Source organism: Coptis chinensis, chromosome 7 (assembly GCF_015680905.1).
Source record: "Coptis chinensis isolate HL-2020 chromosome 7, ASM1568090v1, whole genome shotgun sequence".
In the NCBI taxonomy this organism is placed as follows: Eukaryota; Viridiplantae; Streptophyta; class Magnoliopsida; order Ranunculales; family Ranunculaceae; genus Coptis; species Coptis chinensis.
The window spans coordinates 4,279,555-4,292,408 of NC_141462.1; the positions used below are offsets into that span (position 1 = coordinate 4,279,555).

Genomic DNA, 12,854 nt, shown 5'->3' on the forward strand with positions numbered 1-12,854 from the left:
TATTTTTCAAGTACTAGTTTCAAACGACATGGCCACACCGTTCGAGACTAAGTCCAAACGGTGGCTGGCTACACCGCCAAATGCCAAAAATTAGAATTTTTTTGCCAAGTTCAAATCTCAAACTACAGGTTCCAATGATTTAGTCTCAAACGGTGTGGCCATGTCGTTTGAGACTAATTACAAACGACATGGCCACACCGTTTGAGATTAAGTCCAAAACGGTGTGGCCACACCGGCCCAAATGCCAAAAAGCGAAGTCATATTTTTCCAAGTTTTAGTTTCAAACGACATGGCCATACCGTTTGAGACTAAGTCCGAACGGTTGGAGTGATGAGACCGTTTGGTGTGAAATACAAACGACCTTTTAGCAAACGCGTCGTTTAATTACTACATGCATAATTATTACATGTATAATTATTACATGTATAATAATCATTTAATTATTACATCAATAATTCCTACATGCATAATTATTACATGTATAATCAATCGCACACATCAATAATTCCTACATGCAAAATTATTACATGCATAATTACTACATACATAATTATTACATGTATAATCACCGTGTACACATCAATAATTTCTACATGCATAATTATTACATGTATAATTACTACATTCATAATTACGTTTAATTTATATTTACCTTATTCTTATTAAATGCATCATCATCCATTCATCTATTGTTTGGCTTTTTTAACTTGTTTCTACATTCTTTTTTGAATGGGGTCACTTGGAACTTGTTACTATTTTTTCTTCGGGGTTAAGTGATGATGATTACATTTTTCACCTTCGCCATCTTCACAAAATAGGGAAATAGGGTTGGGCTCTTCCATTTTAGTGTTTAGTGTTTTAGGGTTTAAGGGTTTAAGGGTTTATGATTTTTTATGGTGGGAGAAAAGAATAAAAAGAAGGGTTGAAAAGGTTCGCAAAATTGTTTTTGGGGTCAACACAAAACAACTTTTAACAATTTTTTAGTTTTTGGAGATGGCATGCCCTTTTTAATTGGAGATGGCATGCCACTCATGCCTGGCTTGGAGTCAAATGCAACTTGGTAGCTACTCGGCCTCCATTTCTCTAAAGCCTAATCTCCAGTGGTCCTATTCCTTAGTGGCTTATTTGATTATTTCACTATCCGGGTTGAGTGGGTTCAACTATTGGACTATGGGTTCTGAATATCTCTCATCTCTTTCTTCATTTAATGCGCATGTACTTATGTGTTTGTTTGTCATATAGACCCGGATCCATTCAACTGGATTGATTGGCTAATGGAAGACTTACTATGTGGAACAAGTCAAATATGGTGCTCTTTATGTTTTGCTCACAAAAAAAAAAAAAAAAGGTCAAATATGGTGATCTACTTATCTCTGAAGGCGATAAGATCATGACTGGGGAACTGTGATAATACAAAAAAAGTTACAGATTTGTAGTAGGAAACTAGGAACAGAATGGGTTTAGTATGGGTCTAGACTTCCAGTGCTCCAAGTGACCTTATTGATGAGTTTGAAGCCGAGTTTGTGTTGCACTGTGCGTTGCACTGAAAATTCCGAAGCTGCCATTTTCATTTTTAAAAGGATTTTGATCAAAAAAATCCATTGCAAAGGGAAAAAAACATTGCTCAGAGAAATTGTATTATATGGAAATGAAATAGAAGTGTGGATAATTGCTATCAAAAAAATACTTTGTAGGAAAACATTTTATTCAACATATACAGATATACTCCAGCCTTACGCCCTTCCATGAAAAGGTGGAATGCTTTGTTCATTCCAAAAGAAGTTCTCTGGATCCACTTTGCTCTTCACAGTTGCTAACCTTAGAAAGTTTCCTTTGAAATATTTTTCACCCCACACTCTAGCTTCCAAGTAGGTTGTATTAACATCGTGATTTATGCCCAAGTCAAGATCCTTGTAATTGACATATGAAGCTCTTGGTGATTTGGAAACATAAGGAGTCATGTAATTATACAGCCTTTTTGTTGCCTCTAGATACCTTGTAGTCGCACTTCCGTTTTGCCATGGCATGAAATATTGGATATTGTACAAGTTACCAACTCTATGCGGGAATGGAATTGAGGATTCTAAGATCTCATCCATTCTGCCACCCAAAGGTTCATCGATCATCATTGGCGATATGTCTTGCGCCAGCATCACTTTCCATATGCTTTCTAAGTCAGTCTCAGAAATGACATTTTGTACAAAATCAGATTTTCCCTTGAAATAGTTCTTTGTTCGTTGAGACCTGTTCAAAAGAATCTCGACGGGGTTTCCAGTTAGTCCTGCAACGCTTAGGGTCGAATTGACCCAACTCATTTCATTACAATCTTTGACCCCCAAACCAAGTTCTGGAAAACTGATTTTCATTAGAGGAAGTAGCTCTTTGATAGTGCCCAGAAATACAGATTGGAATGCAACTTCTATAGTTCTTCTTTTTTGTGCACCCACAGCTTGTACGATAGTTCTCATGAAGATATTTCTGTCGAACTTATGTGCAACATTTTGCCATATGTGAAACAGACTGGTTGCTCCTTGTTCTAATGTTTTTGGTATATTACAAACAGTGACAACTGCTGGAACAGGAACCAAATTGATTTTCCATGCAACAATGACTCCAAAGCTGGCACCTCCACCTCCTCTTATAGCCCAGAAAAGATCTTCTCCCATGGACTTCCTATTGAGAATTCTTCCTTTCACATCAATGAAGTATGCATCGACAACATTATCAGCTGCAAGGCCATATTTTCTCATTAGAAAGCCTAAACCCCCTCCACCGATATGTCCGCCCACGCCCATAGTTGGGCAAACACCTGATGGAAATGCATGAGTGTTGTTACTTTGTTCCGCAATACGGTAGTACACTTGACCAACAGTTGCACCAGCTTGAACCCATGCTGTTTTATCTGCGATATTCACATTGATCTCTTGAAATTTAACTAGATCGATAATGATGAATGCCTTATGCGATATATAAGATAGACCTTCATAATCATGACCACCACTTCGAACTCGAATCAAGAAACCGTATCTTTTGGAACAAATGACTGCAGCTTGGATGTGGGATTCTGTCAGGGGTGTTACAATGAACTGAGGTTTAGGTGTTGTGGAGGAAATGAACATAAGATTCTGAATAGAGAAATCCAAGATGGATGAATAAGAAGAGTTATTTGGGGAGTAGACTATTTTGGTTATTGGGGTTGAAGTCTTAGATATTTTCCTAAGACATTGAATGAAGGTTTCAGAACTTTTACCAGAAGCCGTTGATAGAGTTGAAGTAAACAACAACACATGTATCAGAAGGGATGCAAAGCCTATAAAACCCATGCTTGATGCTTGGCCTTATGAGTTTGCTCAAGTTTTTATGTCTTTAAATAGAGATCGGTTCCGTTGACAAACAAAATATATTGTTCCAAGTCCAAGTAAAAGTATAATACAAATAGATTACTTGACAACAAAGTAGATATTATCTTTAAATATGTTCATGCACAACATGTTATGTACTGTATTGAACAGTTTATATAGTGCCCACAGCTTATATATAGTGTCATATATAAACTGTCGACGAACAAATTAATAAATATAAATTAAAAAATTGTTCAAGACACTATAAACTCCTACGAGTATGTCCATCGGTTAACGGGTGTCCGTTTAAAAGTAAGCCGGTATCTTTAAAATATAATAAAAAGTCAAGTTATACGAATCAAATAAGACGCGCTAAACAACATCCATTTGGGCGGCTCATTTGTTCTATTTGATGACGATCAGGACTTGAGGTAAATACTTCACCGCAAACTAGATGTGGAACGAGCCTTAATTGCAGTGCGGCATAGAAAAGTCTTGGTCATTGCTAGACATATTGTGTGCGTGTGTGGAATCAATCATTTGACACGTGTTTGGATCATTCCACTAAAAAATTGTTTATGTGTTGTTTAGTCCATTCAACATGAATTTCTTTGTTTTTAAAATACAAGTCAATTATATCACAATTCAAATGGAGTATAATGAGGATGGGGTGCCATACAGCCACACTAGTCAATGAAAAACTTAAATAATGGTAGAATATGCACAATGCATCTGGCGTATACTGGCTGTGGACATGTTCATGGGATAACTGAAATATTGACGAACAATAAATAATTGTACGACGTTTTTGTTGTACTAGTTATTCAAAATTTCTAGAATAAAGCTTCAGATCTAGGATTTGATGGTAAAGTTTCTGAACGCAAAGAAACGGATTAAACTAGAATGAATGAAGGGTTGACTTTTTTTTTGTTCAACTCATATCATTTCCAATGCAAGTCAATATTTTCTTCCTCTTATCACTTCTACTTAGGTATTTTTCTTTTTTTCTACTATTTTGGTGAAAAGCAAGGTGAAACTCTCTAATGCAAAAGTGAATATTAATCTCGGACGACAGAATGTTAGATTACGTCGGGACATATAAAAATCGAAAAAACACTCCGAACGGAATGAAACATCCCATCTTAAAAAAAAAAAAAAAACCCCAAAAACAAAAAAAACCCCAAAAAAAAATCGAAAAATTATGCGAGATGGAATGAAATATTCTGTCCGAAAAAAAACCCATTTTAAAAAAAAAAAAAAACATACAAGACAGAATCCAACATCCCGTCCGAAGTTCACAAATTAGCCACTATCTCGGTTGAAGGTTTCACTCTGGTAATGACTTGGGAAAATAGTCACCCTCCTTTTCACCTCTGCATTGGGCACTGGATTTGAACAAAAAAGAGGTGAAAATTTTCACATTCCCCTCTTTTTCACCTGCATTGGGAATGCTCTCCCAATGCAAGTCAATATTTTCTCCCTCTTATCACCTCCACATAGGTAGTATTTCCCCCTTTTATCACCGTTTTGGTGAAAAACAAGGTGAAGTTGTCCAATGCAAAAGTGAATATTAATCTCGGACGGGATGTTAGATTCCGTCTGGACTTAAAAATTGAAAAAACGCTCTAGACGGAATGAAACATCCCATCTGAATTTTTTTTTTAAAAAGTCGAAAAATCATGAGACGTAATGTTTCATTCCGTCCAAAAAAAAAACCCATTTTTAAAAAAAAAAAACACACGAGACGGAATCCAACATCCCGTCCGAAGTTCACAAGTCAGCCACTATATCAGTTGAAGGTTTCACCCAGGGAAAATAGTCACCATCGTTTTCACCTCTACATTGTGTTGGTATACGACTCAGATTTGGATAAACCATACAGTTAAGGTTTTGGTTTCCTATTCTAAATAGGATTCTAATTGAACCTTACAAATCCCACCAACTGGTCTCGTATTAAGGTTTTGGTTTTCTATTCTAAATAGGATTCTAATTTGATACCCACCTCTATAAATACAAGATCAGTTGGTGGGATTTGTAAGGTTTAATTAGAATCTTATTTAGAATAGGAAACCAAAACCTTAACTGTGTGGTTTATCCAAATCTGAGTTGTATACCAATACATTGGGCACTGGTTTTGAACCAAAAGGAGGTGAAAATTTTCACATCCCCCTTTTTTCACCTGCATTTGGAATGCTATTAGGGAGAGATCCTAATTTCCCTATAGATGGGGGTAATCCTAATTGGCTCATCTGGAGGTAATACTAGTTAACCCATGAATGAAACACCCACAATCTCTATGCTGAAAAGATGAAAATGGTTGCCCTGGTTGCCGGGGATAATATCTGAGCTCTGAGGTGTCATTTGTTTTTTGCACACAAAGTAAAACAAATATTTAGACGCGCCCTGAGGTGTCAATCCTAGCAGATTCTACTGGTACCAAAACGTTGTCTGAGAGAGTACAAGAAACTATTTTTTGTAAATGGAGGATGAGAATAACTTCGGTCAGATTTTCAGATCAAATACCAAATTATTGAGCACTTACTTTTCGGTTACACCATTTATATCCAACATTTAAGATGGATCAGCAATAAGAATATACAGCAAATTATATAGACAAATTTCATTATCATTGTAATAGAAAATACATGTGTGGAATTAAACATCAGAATCCATGCTAATATCTCTTCCTGTGCTCAAGAAGTCGAGAGGAAGAAGTGGTATGCTTTGTTCATTCCAAAAGAAATTCTCTGGATCCACTTTGCTCTTCACATTCGCCAACCTTAGAAAGTTACTTTTGAAATATTTTTCACCCCACACTCTAGCTTCCAAGTAGCTTGTATTAACGCCCTGATTTATGCCCAACTCAAGATCCTTGTAATTGACATATGAAGCTCTTGGAGACTGGGAAACATAAGGTGTCATGTAACCGTATAGCCTTCTTGTTGCTTCTAAGTACTTTGTAGATTCACTACCATCTTGCCACGTTATGTAGTACTGAATATTGTACAAGTTACCAATTCTATGTGGGAATGGAATTGAAGATTCTGAGATTACATCCATTTTTCCACCAAAAGGTTCACATATCATCATTGGGGATATGTCTTGTTCCAGCATAACTGTCCATATCCTTTCCAAGTCTGCAATGGAAATAGGTTCCTGCACAAAATCAGACTTACCCTTGAAATATCTCTTTGATTGTTGAGACCTGTTCAGCAGAACATCCACAGGCATTCCACTTAATCCTGCAACGCTAAGAGTCGAATTAATCCAACTCATTTCAGTACAATCTTTGGCATCCAGACCAAATTCTGGAAAATTAATTTCCATTAGTGAAAGAACTTCTTTGGCAGTGCCAAGAAATACAGATTCAAAGACAACTTCAATAGTTCTGTTTTTTTCTCCATCCACAGGTTGTATGACAGTTCTGATAAGAAGATCTTCATGAAACTCAGGTGCCAATTTTTGCCACTTATAAAATAGACTAGTTGCTCCCTGTTCCAATCTTTTGGGAACATTAAAATAAGTAACAACCGATGGAACTGGAGCCAACTTAATTTTCCATGCAACAATTACTCCAAAACTAGCACCTCCACCTCCTCTTATAGCCCAAAAAAGATCTTCACTCATGGATTTCCTGTCATAAATTTGTCCATTTACATCAATAAAGATAGCGTCGAGAACATTATCAGCAGCTAAGCCGTATTTTCTCATCAGAAAGCCTAATCCGCCACCACTAATATGCCCTCCTACACCCATAGTTGGACAAACACCTGCAGGAAATCCATGAGTACTAGTTTGTTCGGCTATCTGATAATAAACTTGACCAACAGTAGCACCTGCCTGGACCCATGCCGAGTTATCTTCTACATGCACACTAATTTGTTGAAAATTAACGAGGTCGATAATGATGAATGGCTTGTAAGATATATAAGATAGGCCTTCATAATCATGGCCACCACTTCGGACTCGAATTAGTAACCCAAATTTTCTAGAACAAATTACTGCTGCTTGGATATGGGATTCGTGAAGGGGTGTGATAATAAACAGAGGTTTTGGTGTTGTAAAGGAAATGAACATAAGATTTTGTATAGAAAAGTCCAAGATGGGTGAATATGAATAGTTATTTTGGGAGTAAAGTACGTTGGTTATTGGAATGGAGGTATTAGAAGCGCTTGATAGGCATTGCCTGATGTTTTCAGAGCTTGAAACAGAAGTTACAGATAAAAATGAAGCAAACAACAGAATATGGATTAGAAGGGGTGCAAAGCCTATGAAACTCATATTGCCTCCAAGTGTTTCACTGGGAGTCTGGGATTATGAGTTTTTCTCAAAGGTTGCATGCTATATATATTTTGAGCTCATAAAACAATGATGTTTGAGTCTGTTTCAATTCACATAATAATACACCCTTTAAAGAAAAGATAACAGGTGGATTACTTGAAAAGAACAAATACATAAGTAAAACAAATAATCACTACAATATCTAGAATAAATTCAAGTTATTTGAAATGAAATAATGTGCTGTATCATACACGAGTCATAAAATGCAAGATGAGTTATCATTCACCCTCCAGTTTGCTGACGCATTTTCTGTTTTCATGTAATGCAAATACTTAATTGCCTTAATCACTTAACGTATGAGAAGTTGCACGCAAAAAGAGACGTGGAGATGGAAGGATTTGGTTTGTGCATTCTTGAGGGTGAAGACTTCATGTATGATTTTCATAAATATAATATTGCTACTAGTACATATTGCTAGTTTATCCAACACAGAAACATAGTACGAGAAACTCAATCACAGTTATCAAACAATTTGATGAAAACTAATACGGACACATTTACAGTCTATTAGAATTTTAAGTATTGCTGAAATTCTGCAGAACTTACTTTGTTTGTGTGAAAAGGTGTGCACTGGCTGATCCTTTTTATCCTGAATTACCCTGCCCCGTTTTCTTACATAACAGAGAGTGTTGTTGATCAATCTTAACAAGTCTAAAGCCTTGTACTTCTGTAGATATCGAGTAATAGATATATCCTTTCCAGTTTCCATCTCAGAAATTCATATATATTTTTTGAAATATTTAGAGGGTTAGGCAGACCCACACCGGTTACTGCCACAACAACTACAAGAAATTCATATTACTGCCACAACAACTACAAGAAATGAGTTCCAAGAACTTACTTTCTATATATAAGATAATGTTCTGTCATTTCTAGTACATACTCCTCTTTCCAATAATTATAGTGAGGCCATTAGACCGTTATGATTGCACATCATGACATGATAAGTTGCTTCTCATTGGTTAGCAGAACCTCCCCAAAATTAAAATCTGACAGAAATATAATCTGAATATGGACATACACCAAGGGAGTTTTCCCCATCTTTTTCCGCTTGAGAGGAGAGGCGGAATACTCTGCTCATTCCAAAAGAAGTTTTCTGGATCGACCTTGCTCTTCACAGATGCTAATCTTTCAAAGTTATTCTTGAAATATAATTTGCCCCAAACACTAGCTTCCAAGTAGCTTGTTTCGATATCCCTATTCATGCCCAGGTCAAGATCCTTGTAATTGAAATATGAACTTCTGGGAGACTTAGAAACATATGGAGTCGTGTAATTGTATAGCCTTCTTGTTGGTTCCAAATGTTTTGCAACTGCATTAATCCCTTCCTCTTTCCATTCGATGAGGTACTGAATAGTGTACAAGTTACCAACTCTATGTGGAAATGGAATGGCAGACTCCAATATCTCATCCATCATTCCCCCAAAAGGATCACATATCATCATGGGTGATATCTCTTCTCCCAACATCACTTTCCATATACTTTCCAACTCGGTAATTGAAATTGGTTCTTTCACAAAATCAGATTTACCTTTGAAATATTTCTTGGATTGTTGAGACCTGTTTAACAGAACAACGGCAGGCTGCCCATCTAAATTTGCAACCTTTAAAACTGAACTAATCCATCTCATTTCAGTACAATCTTTGGCCTCCAAACCCAACTCTGGAAAGCTTATTTCCATCAAGGGTAGTTGTTCTTGGACACTTCCAAGAAATAAAGACTGAAACAGAACTTGTATTGTTCTGTTAAATGCTCCATCCACAGGTTGTACTACAGTTCTCATGAAAAGATCTTCAGGGAACTCATGAGCAACGTTTTGCCACTTGTAAAAAAGACTAGTTGCTCCTTGCTCTAGTGTTTTGTACACATTGCACACAGTCACTACTGAAGGAACAGAAACCAACTTAATCTTCCATGAAACAATGACTCCAAAACTAGCACCCCCACCTCCCCTTAAAGCCCAAAACAGATCTTCACCCATTGATTTCCTATCAAGAAGTTTCCCATTTACATCAATGAAAAGAGCATCAAGAATATTATCGGCCGCAAGGCCATACTTTCTCATCAAAAAACCCAATCCTCCACCACTGATATGTCCTCCTACTGCCGTAGTTGGACAAACACCTGCAGGAAATCCAAGAGTACTACTCTGTTCAGCAATCCGATAATAGACTTGACCAACAGTAGCACCAGCCTGAACCCATGCTGTCTTATCTTCTATGTCCAATGCGATTTCTTGAAAATGAACGAAGTCAATAATGATGAATGGCTTCTCAGATAAATAAGACAAGCCTTCATAGTCATGTCCACCACTACGAACTCGAATCAGCAACCCTTGCGTTTTAGAACAAATGACTGCAGCTTGGACCTGGGATTCATGAAATGGTGTGACAATAAACTTCGGTTTTGGTGTTGTGGAGGAAATGAACCTAAGGTTTTGTATAGAAAAGTCCAAGATGGACGAATAGGAAGGTTTACTTGGGGAGTAAAGTATGTTGGCTATTGTGGTGGAAGTAGAATTGAAGTTGTTGGAAAAGCATTGGATGAAGTTTTCAGATAGTGTATCTGTGGTTGCTTCTAGGATTGGAACAACCAAAAAAAGGTAGATGACTATATGGGATATCGACAGTCGGAAATCCATTACTGACTTTCATATGTGTTCGTTACAGTTCCAGTTACACATATGTGATACGACTATAGGAGACCAGATGATCTGCACCAAAGACCAGAGGTGAAACATAAGGATGTAGCTCAAATTACTTAACTTAATAATCATGAATCAGAGCTTTACATTATACTTTAGTATATGGGTAGGGATGTAGGGACATATATGTTTCACATACAAAATCACTCAGGAGACAGCAACAGGATCTTCAAAGTTCAAAGGCTGAAAGATTGCTACGTGTCAAATCAAAATGGTGATTCTCTTGCTCTCTAACAATGTCAATTATTGTGGTGATTCTCCACCACTGACTTTGGTACTGGAGTCTTCTTGCTCTCTTTTCTTGTCACTTTCTCACTTAAAAAAAATTGACCCTTAGTTTATTTGGTGGTTGAATATGTTGTCAAAAAATCTAAAATAATCGATACCTTCTTAATTTTGTAATCATCTCAACTTGTTCTTGCAATTAGCTTTCTTTATTTGTCCATTCTTTAATCATCTCGACTTGTTCTTAGTTTGTTGAATGACGACAAACAAATATTACTAGACTAATTAAAAAATATATCAACATGAAAACTTAAAGAATTCAGAGACAACACTGGCTTTCATCCAAGCATATAAAGGTGGACTATATAGTTATATACACGTACATGTCCAAAAGTGGGGTATATGATCAAGGAATAATTGCAGAACACAAAAGAATCCATCACTACTGGATTATAAATTTGCACCTAACGGATTTAATTATATCCCACGTCTTTCAAGTGCATACACTCGCTATATGTGGACAATATTCATGGTAGGGACCTAACTCATAAAGTCATAAGTTGAAGTTCAATAATGTATAGATCCCAGAATGCCGAATGCCGGCCCTCAGGCTGTTTTTCAATTGCTAGACACATCCATCGTGACCAGTATGTTCACTAGTTCTAGATTCAAGATTTATGTAGTCATGCAACTCATAAAAAAACTAACAGAATAATGGAAAATGGATTTGAGTAAGGAAAACAAACCTTGTATGAGTCGCTGGTGCCTGGTTTATTAATATGGATGAAATAGATAAACGCCAAGGCAGGATTTCAGTTTTAAAACTGATGTATATATTGTGCATCCCTTGGACGAACTAAAGCAACGATAACTAAGAAGTTCGGGAGGCTGCGAGTTTGATGAAATACAAGTTTAAGGCAGGAGATGGAGAGTTGCTAGACACGTAGAAGGCATTGCAAATCAAGCCATGCCTAACCACCATGATGGGCAGAAGTAGAGTTTGTTCGGTGTATGAAGGTAACAAAGCGGGAAAGCGGCATTTCAAGTATCGCGCAGGTGCGACCAAAATTAGTCCTCGAGTACCAAACATCTACTATCTATATACTAAAGCAGAGACCTCCATGGAGGATTTTCTCTCATCCTGGCAAGACTCAATATGAGAGTTAGTTTTTCTCAACCTATAAAAAATAATAATATGAATAATAGTCTTTTCTAATAGTTTACAATCTACGTATACAAACCTCTTTGAAGAAGAGTTTGAGTGTATTTCCAATTCTTATATATTTGATCAAATAAAAAAAAAATCGCAAAAAAATAGGTGATTTGTAAAAGGTAATTTCTATTACTTAATCAAACACTTTTAGTGTTTCAATTCTTATATATTTGATTAAATAAAAAAAATCTTTAAAAATAGGTGATTTGTATAAACTAATTCCCTATTACAAATCATCAATTTTTCAGATCATGATAAAAGCACCGCTTATTTGAATATATCCTTAACGGCCTCAAAACATAGTTAAAAACAATTATACAAAAAACTAACATCACAAAATATATAATATAAAATGAAAAAAAAAAAATAACGGAAAAAACAACAATGACAAATATTTTAAAAATATAAAATCTTGAATGAAACTAACGTCAAAAACAATTAATGGGGAATCAAAACCTATGGAAATGCATCAACTAACTTCAAATAATATTTAATGGAAAATCGGAATTGAATGCAAATGCAAGCATTAAATTAATCTTAAAAAGTAATTAATAGAAAATTGGAATATAGATACAACTGCATTAAACTAACCTCGAAGAATAATTAACGGAAAATCAAAACTTGGATGCAAATACATCAAACTAACATAAAAAATAATTGTTGGAAAATCGAAACCTGGATGCAAATACATTGAACTAACCCTCAAAGATTAAATTAACTCTTAAAATCGAAACCTGGATGCAACTGCATTGAACTAACCTCAAATAAAAATTAATTATAAATTGGAAATATGATGCAAATCGTGGAACTAATCTTAAAAATAATTAATCGAAAATCGAAACCGGATGCAACCGTTACAACTAATTTCAAAAAAATAAACTAGATGCAAATGTATTGGACTAACCTCAAGAAATAAACGGAAATCAAACCTGGATGCAAATTCATTGAACTAGTCTCAAACAATAATTAACGGAAATCGAAACTAGATGAAAATACAACTTTATCAAATAATAAACGAGAAATCAAAAA

General features: G+C 35.9%; 3 pseudogenes across 3 annotated transcripts; all 3 read right to left on the reverse strand.

Annotated features, from left to right (window-relative positions):
• Nucleotides 1-1,620: 1,620 nt before the first annotated feature.
• LOC147485366 (tetrahydroberberine oxidase pseudogene) lies at nt 1,621-3,498 on the reverse strand (annotated as a pseudogene). Its single transcript, XR_015201674.1, has one exon. The product of XR_015201674.1 is annotated as a tetrahydroberberine oxidase pseudogene (transcript).
• A 2,439-nt stretch (nt 3,499-5,937) lies between these two features.
• On the reverse strand, nt 5,938-8,247 carry LOC147485367 (tetrahydroberberine oxidase pseudogene; annotated as a pseudogene). The gene has a single exon (XR_015200920.1). The product of XR_015200920.1 is annotated as a tetrahydroberberine oxidase pseudogene (transcript).
• Nucleotides 8,248-8,509: 262 nt separating this feature from the next.
• On the reverse strand, nt 8,510-11,561 carry LOC147485368 (tetrahydroberberine oxidase pseudogene; annotated as a pseudogene). Its single transcript, XR_015200919.1, has 2 exons — nt 11,359-11,561; nt 8,510-10,396 (listed from the first exon to the last, which is right to left on the reverse strand). The product of XR_015200919.1 is annotated as a tetrahydroberberine oxidase pseudogene (transcript).
• Between the last annotated feature and the right edge of the window lie 1,293 nt (nt 11,562-12,854).